The sequence below is a fragment of the Camellia sinensis genome, chromosome 15 (genome assembly GCF_055761805.1).
Source record: "Camellia sinensis isolate YWXY chromosome 15, ASM5576180v1, whole genome shotgun sequence".
NCBI lineage: Eukaryota > Viridiplantae > Streptophyta > Magnoliopsida > Ericales > Theaceae > Camellia > Camellia sinensis.
In genome coordinates, this window is record NC_138975.1 from 23,763,075 (window position 1) to 23,775,441 (window position 12,367).

Here is a 12,367-nt window from a genome sequence, read left to right on the forward strand (position 1 = left end):
CGGGTTGAGTTGCCAAGGGTGGTTTGTGAATACCCCAATATCTTTCTCGAGGATCTTACTAGTTTACCACCTCACTAAGAGATCGAATTCTCTATTGATTTAGTGCCAGGCATGGCACTGATTTCTATGGCACCATATCGGTTTGGACCTGCTGAGTTGAGTGAGTTGAAGGTTCAACTCCAGGAATTATTAGATAAGGGTTTCATATGCCCTAGTACTTCACCTTGGAAAGCACCGTCTCTCTTTGCTAAAAAGAAAGATGGAGTCTTGCGACTTTGTATCGATTACAGAAAGTTAAACCGGGTTACTGTTACGAATAAGTACCTAATGCCTCGTATAGATGACCTGTTTGATCAGTTGAAGGGGTCTTGTTGTTTTTCCAAGATAGACCTGAGGTCGGGTTACCATCAGTTGAGGGTAAGGGAGGAGGATATCCCGAAGATGGCATTTCGTACAAGGTATGGCCACTATGAGTTTCTTGTGATGCCTTTTGGGCTAACCAATGCTCCAGCGGTGTTTATGGATTTGATGAACCGAATCCTCCGAGAATTTCTAGACCGTTTTGTGGTCGTCTTCGTCGACAACATCTTGATTTATTCACCCTCTGAGGAGAAGCACGAAGAACAATTATGAGTGGTACTTGAGTTTCTTAGAGTCCATAATTTGTATGCTAAGTTTGGGAAATGTGAGTTCTGGCTAAGGGAAGTTAAGTTCTTAGGCCATGTGCTGTCCGGGAAAGGAGTGACGGTAGATTCATCCAAGATATAGGCGGTGCAAGATTGGGCACAACCTAAGAATGCCTTTGAGATTCGCAGTTTTTTGGGATTGGTCGGGTATTACCGGAGATTTGTGAAGGATTTCTCTAGACTAGCATCACCGTTGATTAGATTGACGAGGAAGGGAGTTAAATTTGTATGGAATGAGACTAGTGAGAAGTCATTTCAAGAGCTTAAGGTTAGACTCACCATTGCTCCAGTTTTGATTATTCTGGAGAGAGGTTTGGGTTATTCAGTGTACTGTGATGCCTTACGGGAAGGTTTGGGTTGTGTTTTGATGCAAGAGGGGAATGTAGTAGCCTATGACTCGTGGCAATTGAAAACACACGAGAGGAATTACCCTACTCACGACTTAGAGTTAGCAGCGGTGATATTTGTCTTGAAGATTTGGAGGCATTATTTGTATGGTGAAAAATTTGAAGTGTTCTCCGATCATAAGAGTTTGAAGTACTTGTTTACCCAGAAAGACTTGAATTTGAAGCAAAGGAGGTGGATGGAGTTCATAGAAGACTACGATTTTGAGTTACATTACCATCTGGGGAAGGCCAACCACTACTACAAATACAGATAAAGATCACACTTTTTTGTGTGATGTATGTTTTCTAATCACACCTTTTAAGTTTTATTAAAGCGTGGTCTTTGGGAGTGTGATTAAAAGGGGTCATTTTAATCACACTTTTTAAGTGTCATTAAAAAATGCTTTCATCACATCTTTTAAGTGTGATTAATAATATTTGGATCACATCTTTTAAGTGTGATTAAAAACATTTAGATCACACCTTTTAAGTGTGATTAATAAAATTTAGATCACACCTTTTAAGTGTGATTAAAAACATTTAGATCACATCTTTTAAGTGTGATTAAAAACATTTAGATAGTATGATTAATAACATTTAGATCACATCTTTTAAGTGTGATTAATAACTAATAAAACCTGTGATAAAAAAAAAAAGAATTCGACATATTTGAAGAATAATCAATATTATTTTTGTACGCGCATTTGAAGAATATAATACACAATATATACTATATTTTGAATCACAACCATATATTGAATGGAATAACGTCATATATTTCATAAATGAAAGTTAAATGTTCAAAAATATATGCAAAGAAATTAATAAAATTTTTTAACTGTGATTACATATATTAAAAAATAAAAAAAACTTGAAAAAACTAAGTTCTTGAATTCTTTGACCATATTTTGCATCTCTCCAAGAAATTTCTGACCTGAAAAATAAAAAAATAAATTAATTCAGAAACCGCTAGAAGCATATGAAAAAACTTACTATTTTTGTAGAGATTGTTCTTGTCTTACAAAAGACAAAATCGAACATTTTCTCATCACACTGACTCTTCATCCCCTGCATCAATAGAAATAAATAACAAATTTGATTATTACTAGTATAAAATGTTTGTATTACCATATATAAATATGAATATACATATGGAGCATGATTGAACAGTATATATAAACACATATTAGTAAATCATAGCCTTGAAAAGATTTTGTCAAAAAATTATTATAGCAACACATCAACAGAGAGAGTAAACCAAACTAAATCCCAACAAAAATTAAAACTCAAATCAAGGTAGAGAAAGAAAAGCAATTACTATACCAAGTCAAGATGGGTCAACTCCAAAAGACTAAACAAATGAACAATCCCCAACAGTTCCAGTATTTAAGTGTTGAGCAATTCCACCAAGATTTTAACAATTATGTACTGGTGTATCTGTTTTCAGATAAGAAAAAATATAAATAGAGAGTGGATAGAAAGAGAAGAAAGAGATGAAATGATGAAAGAGAAAAGAAGAAAATAGCACAAAAGAGAACAAGTTTAAAGGAGGGAAAGCCTGGAATAGTTATATAACTACCATGACCCAAATTTAGTTTTCAACTTAACCAGAATTAACTCATGGTAATTTGTCCATACACAAAGCAAAGTCGTGAGTACACTATCATGTATAACAGTCATAGAAAAGAGAAAAGTGCATATTGCATCATAGCAAAGTGCGTCTGATTGGGCTTGCCTTTCATGCTAACCTAGTTAAGATGAAAGGGTTTTGCTATGATGCAATATATACTTTTTTTTTTGTTGTATCATGTGTTGTGCTTTTCATGGTCTTTTTATCAATAAAATTTTCTTTTGCTAATCAAAAAATAAAAAATAAAATGGCTAACCGTCATAACGCTAATCACACTTTTCAAGCAAGATAACAATAAACACTGAAGATATAATTTCTATTAAATGTTTGAGGACATGCTATCTTCAAAAAACATAGAAAACCACCATATGATATCTTAAAAATCATTAAAAAAAAAAAATTATTTATTCATCATGGTGAACATATAATTTTTTGAAAACAGTGATGTTCAGAAGCCTGTTTTGTAACTTAGCCTTCCAAACCAAAGAAATTGGAGATTTATGATCATAGCACCCAATAAATCGAGTTGATTTTAGCTGTTCCATAATATGTACATAGTTCACTTATGCAAGAATAAATATACGCTTACCATCACTCAATAAATAACTTTTTATGGAGAGTCTCAAGCTACCATCTCAGATTATTTCAATTTTAGAATCACAAATTAGAAGCTATATTTAAAGATAACTCTAAATTGACTTTGTACTCTTATTGAGAACAATGTATCTAGGGTAGTCAACATTTGGCTTGTAACCTATTACCTACCCAACTTTGTCTATTTCTAATTGCTATTAGTGAAAGTCAAATGATGCCAAAGGAAAAATAAAAAAATTACAAAATATTTATTTATTATATTTCGAATTGGGTTCATCCTTATATTCATTGTATTGGGTATCATGCAATACAAGAGTGATATACAAGACTGATCTAGTGTGAAGTAATCTCAAACTCTTGAGTGTAAGAGTGATATTTTGTGAGTTTTCCTAAGACGTACTTGAGTTTACTATCTTCCATTTTACAAATGCTTTTGTATGAAGAAAAATTTACACATTTTATGAAATTTGTTATGTTCTTGAAGTGATTATATATTCCATACCAACTAAAAAAATTGTTTATTAGCAATTTAAAGAACGGAAGTTATATCATACTTACATGTTGGATTTCAACTCATATTCTTTAGTACGAAATTAATCCATTCAACTCGCACTTCATCAAGTTCGGTTTCCGTGTAAGTCTTTTTTCCATTGAATTACAAGAGGTTATTTAGAAACAATTAGATCATGAAGAAGATGTACAAGTATCGTGAATATAATAGTAATAAAAGTTTAGAACTTATCTCACATTTTGTTTTTTTAGGATGCTTTTATCTCTAATGAGGTCTTTCATATACCTCATTACATAAAACTCACATTCCACGTTTGTAGGTTGTTGCGGGAACTACATGAAAACATTTTCATTATTATTAGAAACTACATATAAAGTGTTATGATCAAGCTGAACAACCATTAGCATAAATATAAGTATGATAAAATTAGGGAAAATGATACTGATTACCTGAACTACTTTCCAAACTGGATTGGTTCTCCTCCTCCTTTGGGTAGTTTCATAAATTTTCAAAGCACTTTATGAAAGAAATTCCAAAAGTCAAAATATTTTTAGGCTAACTCAAATTGCTTAAAATGTACGAATCAGCCAAACTTATGTGTTTATTACAATTTCAAGGCTTGTGTTTATTTTAGAATTAATCGGATCAAGCAAGTACACAATCATCAATGTTAGATCAATGACTAACAATATCCAATGGTACCTACAATTGAACAAGTCACAAGTATGAGCTTAATAAGTTTATTATCATTTGAACATATGAAATAAATAGTTTTAGATAATTACCCAATATTATAAGGAATTAAAATCAATTGCTCTAGCATAGCCTCCTCTAATCTTCTTGCAAGCAACACTGATTTTGATTTCTCCCCATCCATAGTTTTTCCACTAACGATACAAGGGTTAACAAATACAAATTTTTTCCTCTAATTGGAAACCTTCAACACCTGATGGAGATGACTAACAAAAGAAACAAATGTTAATTAAATTCGTAATTTATAAAATCTGCAGAAATAGCTATTGATGTAGCAAATTTTCCTTATCTTATGTACAACATGATACATGTAACATATAATTCTTTTACATGACATATGTACTCCATGTCTACTTTTTGAAGTTGGATATTGATCTCCACCCTAAATATGTCCTTCTTTAGTGGAATGTCTATGGCTTCATCATACTTGATATGCTCGACTAATGAAACAAAAGATTGAATGGACTCATGATATTTTCCACATTCAACATTAATTGAAACTCCCTAAGTTTAAAATTTTCAAAATAAACAAATATAAGTCAACTTTAATTTTAAGAAAGTGTAATAAAGTTTCGAAGTTTGAATATTTTACCTCATCACCGACCAATACAAGATTTTTGGGCCAAGCAACAAAAAATCCCACTGCTTCTCCAACAATAAGAATCTCATCTGGGATAGGTATAGGAAGAAGGGCATCTTTCTGAATAACAACTTCAATAGACACACGTACATTGGATTCTCCTCATGGCACCGTATGAATGGCTTCATTGGGTTCAATTCTCTCACACGCCGTGCCATGTGCAACAATATTTTCAATGGAGCCTACCGCGAGTTTACACAGTTTGCCCTATAACACACAAAGTTAACAATGGAACTTCTAAGAATATCACTAACGATATTAGAAATTATAACATCAATATATAAAAACCACACACCTTTCTCTTATTTTGTTTAGGATCTTGAGGTGGAATGTCGTCCTTACTTCTCACTCTATTTTTTGCTAAGATAGAATCGTGCTGAAAATTGCCTCTACCACCACTTTTCAACATGTTTGAACATTTGCCCTATAACAAACACACAGATAACAACAAAAACACTAATAAAATCACTAACAATATTAGAAAATATAACAACTTTAGGTGTTCTAAATGCTACACACCTTTATAATCTTTTGGGTAAGAGCTTGGGGTGGAATGTCATCCTTATTTCTCACTCTGTTTTCTGTTGAGAGAAAATCACGCTGAAAATTTCCTTCATAACCACTTCTCAAGGCGTTTGAACTAACATGATCAGATTCTGGTGTATGTGGTATTTGTTGTTCCACTGCACTAAGCCTAGCTTGTAATTGTACCACCACTGCCTCAAGATCATTACATTTCTTCTCCCAATGTGACTGATTCCCACATCTAGGCAAGTGAAAGTAGGTGCTACGTGTGACAGAATTTCCTACACCCCTTACTCGACTAGAAGATTCAGGAGTACCCAATGCCATAGTCAGAATGTCATTGCATCCTTCAGTCTTTAAACTCCCATCACTTTTTTGTTTGGTCAACTCATCCTACAATATTACATTACTATATAAGAAAGATGAACAGTTGAGGTAGTATAAAATAAATGCAATCAGTACACACAAATATCTTACAATTCTCACAGCTTGTTCCATAATTGTCTTGTCATCATATTCTCCATTTTTATTTTGACGAGCCTTTTTCCATAGAATGCTTCTGTCCAAATCTTCAGTAGATCCGGTCATACGTTTCTATCAATCAAACATATATCAATTTTTCAAAATAATCATATCAAAATTGTTATTAAATTATAAAATTTATGACCACTTACATAATCTTCTTGAAACCGAGCATAGCCCTTTCGACTGATTCTATGGTTATACTTATTTTGACTTCGTCTCCATTTCTGAACCTGGCTCAAAATCTTTAAAAATGTAACACACAATGTTACTCCAAATGTATAGCATTTAATATTTTTTTGCGGCGAATAAGTCATAAAATAAAACAGAAAATTTACAAGATTACAAGGGGCATGCCACTGTTATTACATTACTATACAAAGTTTGATGGGTGTAGCATTTAATGCTGACATTTTAAATAACTAAAGTTTGATTATTTTTACCTCAAACTCTTCTGATAGTCGCCCTTCAAGAAATGAGTCCCAATGTCTTTGTTCAACGAATCCATAAATTGCTGGTGGGTTTGATATGATCTCAGGATTGGACTTGTTTTCACGTATGTACTTGGTAAGTTCTTTCTTGAATGTCCTCCATTTTAAACAAATTGAAGATGACACTTTTTTCTTACTTCTTTCATCCACTTTGTATGTTAACTGAGTAGTGAAAAAAATATAATGTTATAAAATTCAAATTTTGATTGCACTTAAATACAAGTTTAAGTGTCTTACTAAGCTCCACACAATTCCATAATTTTTCTTTCAGTTCACCTGGCACCTCAAACCAGTCTTTATAGCATATCGGAACCATTGTGCGAGCCAACACCCCATGATAGCTTGAACATTTGATTGAATTGTTTTCAATCAATTGACCATTCTCGTTATAGTCAATGGCTTTTCATACACCAGAACTCCTATCCTTTTTGACATCTGGTAATGTTGTCGAACCTCTGCCTTTTCTTTTATTAGATTTTGGTTCTGTTGCTGGTAACCATGCATCCTTTCCATCAGTAGGCAGGACATGAGAAGTATCCATCCTGTTAATAAAATAAAAAGAAATTTAAGAAAAAAGGTCAAATAGTTAGACAATTAAATATAAAGACATGAAGAAAATGAATATAAGTCAAACATTTTAACATGAAAGTACAACACTTAGACATATCTTACAAAGGCATTTTTTTTTCATCATGGATTATCGAGCCAAGTTCCCTCACAATCTCCTCGCACGTAAGATGACAAAGAATCATCAACCATATCTAATGATTCAACTTCTGGTAAAACTTTTGTACAACCATGATGCTCTATACAAAAATCATTGAACTCATCATCCTTTTCACAAGAATATTGTTTTTGAGGAGGTTCTAGCACAACTGACCATCTCGGATCAAGTTGATCGTGTACATAAAAAACTTGTTTAGCTTGGGAAGCCAAAATAAAGGGATCGTCTTTATGACCTATCCTCCCTAACTCAACTAATGTGAAACCCAACTTATCCACTCTAATTCCCTTTGTGTTGTCAACCCAATCACACTTAAATACCAGAATCTTGAACATATTGTAGTCAAGTTGCCATATCTCAGTAATAACTCCATAGTAACTCATATCCATAAACACTGGGTTCTTATCCTTATAACCCGTCACTTGCATTGTTGTTGCCACTAAACTAACTCCATTGTTTTGGCTGACTAGTGAGTTATCCCGATCTTTTGTGTGATAACGATAACCATTGATGATATAGCCAGGGAATTTTATAACATCCAATCGAGGTCCTTGTGCTATCCACTTCAGGTTATTTGAGATATTATTTTGGCCACTTAATTCTTTGAGACCTGTATATGGTTGAATAGTTAGATAATTTTTTTCTTAATAATATTCGGTATTAGAAAAAGATAAATGTTGAATTACCCCAATACCTTTTCGCGAAGCCAATACATAAATGTTCTATTATGCTCAATTTGTAGCCATTTTTGACTTTGTGATTGACGATGATATTTAGCTTCAACCAAGCCATATGCTCCCTATCAAATCATGAATAAAGCAATATATTATGAGATAAATCTCTAACTTGTGAGAATACAATTGTAAAAAAATGTACATGAAATATTCTTACTCAATGTATGGTTGAATGTCACTTGTATTTTTTAACACATAACGATGTGCTTGCTCCAATTCATTACGATAAATAGTAAGAACATAACCACTTGATAAAGGCCTTCCAATTTCTATATCATCATTAACTGTCATGTTCCTATTAGAAGGAATCCCGATTGCATTCATTCCAGATAAGTACTCTGCGCAAAACTCAACAGCTTCTTCTACAATATAACTTTCAGCAATGCAACCTTCAGGACAATTATGATTACGAACATAACCCTTTAAGATCTTCATGAACCTCTCAAATTAGTACATCCATCTAAAGTGAACTGGTCCACAAAGTCGAACTTCTCTAACAAGATGCATTGTCAAATGCACCATGATATCAAAGAACGAAGGTGGGAAGTACTTTTCAAGCAAACATAATGTGACCATAAGATCTTTTTGAATCTCATCTAATTTTCCCACATCCACCACTTTGCTACAAATAGCATTGAAAAAGAAACATAACCTGATAATGGCATGTCTCACATGCTTAGGTAACACAGATCGTATTTCCACAGGTTGTAACTGTTGCATCAATACATGACAATCATATGATTTTAGACCATAAAGTTTCAAATATTGCATTGATACACGACTTCCCAGATTTGAAGAGTATCCTTCTAGAACCTTCAATTCCAATAATGTTGTACATACTCTTTTTTTCTCCTCCTTAGACAATGTGCAACATGCTGGAGGCAAGTATGTTCGCTTCTCCCCAATTTGTGGCACCAATTCTTAACGCAAACCCATTTCTACAAGATAAAGGCGAGAATTAATTCCATCCTTTGTTTTTCCTGGAATATTGAGTAACGTACCAATGAGGCTCTCACACACATTCTTCTCAATTTGCATAACATCCAAATTATGTCTAACATATAAGTACTTCCAATATTCAAGATCAAAGAATAATGATTTCTTCTTCCAACATTTTGTACCACCAACATCTAATGCTTTTTTTATTTTTCTTTCCTCATATGGTTACAAGCCCTCCAACCTTATTTAATATCTCCTCCCCAGTTAATGGTATTGGAGCTAATCCAAACTCTTGCTCACCATTAAAAGCCTTTTTTTGCTTCTGATATGGATGGTAGCGTGGAAGAAATTTTCTGTGGCAAGCATATGTGTTCTTCTTACCATATTTTAATCTGTGAGAACATGTTCCTTGACTACAAATTGGACATGCATAATATCCCTTTACAGTACAACCGCTCAAATTGCCTAATGCTAGAAAGTCGTTAATTGTCCATAATAATATAGCCTTCAGCCTGAAGTGTTCTTCTTTATAAGCGCCATAAGCTTCAACACCTACCTCCTACAACATTTCAAATCATCAATTAGTGCTGCCAAGTAAACATCAATGTCATTACCAAGTTGCTGTGGACCTGATATTAACAATGATAACATCATAAATTTCCTTTTCATACATAACCACGGTGGAAGATTATAGGTAATCATTATAACTGGCCAACAACTATACCTACTGCTAAGGGAACTGTGTGGATTTATTCCATTTGCAGAAATAGCTAATCGAAGGTTTCTTGGCTCTGTAGCGAAATCTGGCCACTTATGGTCTACTAACTTCCATGATGGAGAATCTGCAGGGTGATACATTGTACCATCAGAATCTCTTTTATGAGCATGCCATGTCAAATCCTTTGCTATTTTTGCTGATTGGAACATCCTTCGAAACCTTGGGATAGGTGGAAAATACCATAAAACTTTTGCAGTCACTTCCTTTCTTATTTCGGTGGAATTCTTCTTCAACTTCCATCTTGATGTACCACATGTAGGACATGAAGTTGCATATTTGTACTCCTTTCTATAGAGTATGCAATCATATGGGCATACATGTATTTTCTCATATCCCATTCCCAATGCAGCAAACGTCTTCCCAGCCTCATACATGGATGATGGTATTTCATTGTTCATTGGCAGCATATCACCCAACAACGCCAGTAGATCTGAAAACCCAGTGTGAGATAGGCTATTCATAGTTTTGAAGTTATATAGTTTAACCAATGCAGATAACTTGGTAAACTTTGTGCAACCCGGATACAATGGTTTTTCTGCATCTTCAAGTAATTTCTTAAACACTTTAGGATCAGCCCTGCAATGATCGTATGCATCTTGAACCATTTCTATTGTTTTAGCTACATTGTCTATGGGAGACATGTTAAATTGTTGCTGGGAAAAATCTTGTTCATTTAAACATGGTGATGCCTTACTGGTGACTGCTTCTCCATGCCATATCCATGTGGTATAACTTTGGTCAATACCATTGAAAAAGAGATGATTTCTAATCTCTCGAATAGGTTGGCTTCTCAAGTTCCCACAAACTCTACAAGGACAACGTATTGATTGAAGATCACTTGCATGAATTATAGCAAAATTAAGAAATTGTTCAACTCCGTTCTCATAGACTTTTGATCTTCTATCCTTGAACATCCAAGATTTGTCCATTTTAAATGTATTTTTGAATACCTATATCAACAAAGAAATTAGAATATAAAACAATAAACTAAAGGCTACACAATTGATAACCTCAAAGGAATGTCATTGAGAAGGCACAATTTATTTGATAGAACATTAAATACCTTAAGCAAACTTGGAAAGAAAAAAAATGCAGGATCTTATAACAAACAATTTATCTGATCTATGAATAATTGCAAAACCAAAAAAAGAAAAAAAATAATAATTCCACAAGGTCTAAACAATCTAGGAATTCATTATTCAATACTATCATTTATATTGAATGTTTTATATCCAGGAGGAGAGGTGTAGGCTTTAAACACTGCTAGGAAATGCCCCAGGGCTCAAAGTGGGCAGCCTAACTCACTTAGGTGGTTTGCCTCCCAAAAGAGGCAGCAACTGGCAGCAGCAACAACTGGCAGCAACAGTAACTTGCAGCAATAGCAAAAACTACATTACAGCAGTAGCAGAGCAGCAGCAATATAGCTCTGCAGCAGTAGTAATAACTAAGTGCTTGCTGGTCTTCCAGCTACCATTATAAATTTGAGTGGAGGGTAATTTCTTGAGGGTTGAGTGTTGAGGAGAAACCAAATGAGGGTTGAGTGTTGGGGAGAAACCAAATAAGGGCTGAGTGTTGTTCTTGAGGGTTGAGTGCTGGTGAGAACATACATGAGGGTCAAGTGATGTGAGCCATATGGTGAGGTTTACTATTTTAAATGTTTTAACTTACATGTTGCTGTGCAGGTTGTGAATTTGGTTTCTATATAGGGATGGTGGGTTGAAAGATGGGTGTAGACACCCCATTTTTGACTGTCCTCAAGACTTGGACGTCACCGTTTGAACACTCGGTGATCATCCATGTTTGTGTTCGTTTGGAGTTCCCGGAGGTCTCGGCTCGCGCGCCTTGCCTCAGGATCCCCGAACTCGGCTGTTTAGTGTCTGGTTTTGCACCAAACACTTTTGTTTTGCCTTAGAGGGGCAGGGAATGCCTTGTGAGACATCCCCATACACCACCGGCAGTGGCTGGAGGCCACCGGCTGGTCTTTTTCTTCCATCGGCAATTTTGTTTGCCGGTCGGCACACTGTATTGCCGGTCGGCATAATATGTTGCCAGTCGGCACTGTTTTTTGCCGGAATAGCTTTTTTGGGCAGCCGACCACTGTTCCTCCACTTTTTGGAGATATTTTGTGCCAGCTGTGATAGCTGGCACCAACTTCCTTCCCCTCCATACACGTGTATGGAGGGATTTCCCTCTAGCCAAGCTTGTTGAATAAGCTTTGCAAGAGGGATCCTTATAAGAGGGAGGCTTTCCTCTTGGTTCTAGGTTAGAAAAACAGAAGCAAAAACCAGCCTTAGAGATATAGATACATATTATATCTATACCTCTCTCCCTCTCCCTTCTTGTGTGTGTTTCTTGGCCCAAAAGGTGTGTTTTACCTTACTTTTGCACCATTACACACACTATTACACCTTAGTCCGAGATTGAGGGACTTGGGGGAGTTGTTCCTTGAGTTTT

General features: G+C 34.8%; 1 long non-coding RNA gene and 1 pseudogene across 1 annotated transcript; both read right to left on the reverse strand.

Moving 5' to 3' along the window:
• Positions 1-1,807: 1,807 nt before the first annotated feature.
• On the reverse strand, positions 1,808-2,173 carry LOC145813742 (uncharacterized). The gene is made up of 2 exons (XR_014356985.1): positions 2,095-2,173; positions 1,808-2,006 (listed from the first exon to the last, which is right to left on the reverse strand). It is a non-coding gene; the product is annotated as an uncharacterized LOC145813742 (long non-coding RNA).
• Positions 2,174-7,428: 5,255 nt separating this feature from the next.
• On the reverse strand, positions 7,429-10,842 carry LOC145812861 (uncharacterized; annotated as a pseudogene).
• Positions 10,843-12,367: the final 1,525 nt, after the last annotated feature.